This window comes from Mustela erminea, chromosome 20 (genome assembly GCF_009829155.1).
Source record: "Mustela erminea isolate mMusErm1 chromosome 20, mMusErm1.Pri, whole genome shotgun sequence".
NCBI lineage: Eukaryota > Metazoa > Chordata > Mammalia > Carnivora > Mustelidae > Mustela > Mustela erminea.
In genome coordinates this window covers 9120943-9122816 of record NC_045633.1, presented here as the reverse complement: position 1 = coordinate 9122816, position 1874 = coordinate 9120943, and the positions used below count along the sequence as shown (strand labels likewise).

General features: G+C 41.8%; 1 non-coding gene across 1 annotated transcript; it reads left to right on the top strand.

The window, feature by feature from the left end:
- Window positions 1-1009: 1009 nt before the first annotated feature.
- TRNAA-AGC lies at window positions 1010-1081 on the top strand. The gene has a single exon. It is a non-coding gene; the product is annotated as a tRNA-Ala (tRNA).
- Window positions 1082-1874: the final 793 nt, after the last annotated feature.

Genomic DNA, 1874 nt, shown 5'->3' with positions numbered 1-1874 from the left:
TTTGTTAAAGCTGCTAAGCTGGGTCTCTTATTAGCAACTAAAAAAATTTCCTAATATAATTTCTTGCCTTAAATATCACTTTCTCAGAATGGCTTGTGTGGAACTCAAAATAGGTCCCTCCTTTCGTTCTTTCTTAGAACACCTGGTTCTTTTCTTTCATTGCAATGATTCCAGTTAAAAGAAATATATACGTATTACTTATTTTCTCCACTGGGCTATATTTTCCACTGGGCTATTGGACATATGGGCAAGGCCACTGGGTATAGTTAGATTTATCTGGCACAAATCCAGGGGATGGCAGTTAAACAGTAGATTATGTGAATGGGTGTTCCTGAAATTGTATAGTGCACAGCCTGTGTGAATGTACATGCAGCCCTATCTACAAGGTCAGGAGGGACTTTGACCTCGAGGCTTATTAGTGTACTTCTGGCAGTTAGTGTAATGTCTGGCCCATGGTCAGTCCTCAACAAACATTAGTTGCAGAATGGAAGGATTCACAAAAATGTTGGATTCTCTGAGCTGGGTTCTCTGAAGGCAGAGAAATGGATAAGGCATGGAAATCATGGCAGCGAGGCAAGGATAGTCTCTCACCTTGAAAAGAACAAAGGATTCTGGTGCTTCGAGGGAGGTGGTCCCACTGCTTGGAGGAGCTGGAGGTGTTGTAGATTGGAGAGGCCCTTCTCTTATTTAAGTCTCAGTGTTCCATCTATAAAGTGAGGGCATTGTTGTAGAAAAGTGCTTTTGTTTAACCTTTATTTTCTCTTTTATTTTCCATCTTTGTTTTAGGCAATGCCTAATGGTAAAATACTCAAGTTGTACAAAAAGCATAGAGAGAGAAGTAAATTCCTTTTATGCCTAACTCCCAGAACATCCCCCTGTACATCCTCTGCATTACCATCCTCCCCCTGTTCCCAAACCTCTTGGCTATGACTATAACCAGTGTTTTGAGGGAGCACATTTCTGATTTGTTTCATGAAAACAGCTTAGAAAAGCAGTGTTATCACCAGGTGGGGATGTAGCTCAGTGGTAGAGCGTATGCTTAGCATGCATGAGGTCTTGGGTTCAATCCCCAGCATCTCCATTCTGTTATGTCCTGGCTTGGGGAAATTCCTTTCTTCTCTGTTAGAGCTACACCACATTCCTATAGAATCTGCAAATTAATAATCTTTTCTCCGAGTACTCATGTTTTTTTTCCCGTTATACTAATGAGTCTCCTCTGTTTTATTTTTTAATTGACTTATAATTGGTATATAACACTATATTAGTTTCAGCTATACAAACATAATGATTACATATTTGTGTGTATTGTGAGATTACCATCACAATAAATCTAGTTAACATCTGTCACCATATACAGTTACAAAAAAAATCACTTTTCTTGTGATGAGAACTTTTATTTGTTATTTTATTTTATTTTTTTAAAGATTTTACTTATTTATTTGACAGAGAGAGATCACAAGTAGGCAGAGAGGCAGGCAGAGGAGGGGTGGGGAAGCAGGCTCCCCACTGAGCAGAGAGCCTGATGTGGGGCTCTATCCCAGGACCCTGGGATCATGACCTGAGCCGAAGGCAGAGGCTTTAACTCACTGAGCCACTTAGGCGTCCCGAGAACTTTTATTATTATGAATTTTTTGGGAGTGGGGAGAGACAGAGAGGGCGGAGAAGGGCAGAGGGAGAGAGATAAGCAGTCTCTACTCCCAGTGAGGAGCCTGATGTGGGAATCAAGGGGTGGGGGCTCCACACAGGACTCAACTTGGGGCTTGATCTCACAGCCCTGTGATGATGACCTGAGCCAATATCAGGAGTCACTTAACCGGCTGAGCCACCCAGGTGCCCCTATAGAACTTTTAAGGTCTGCTCTCTTAGCAACTTTT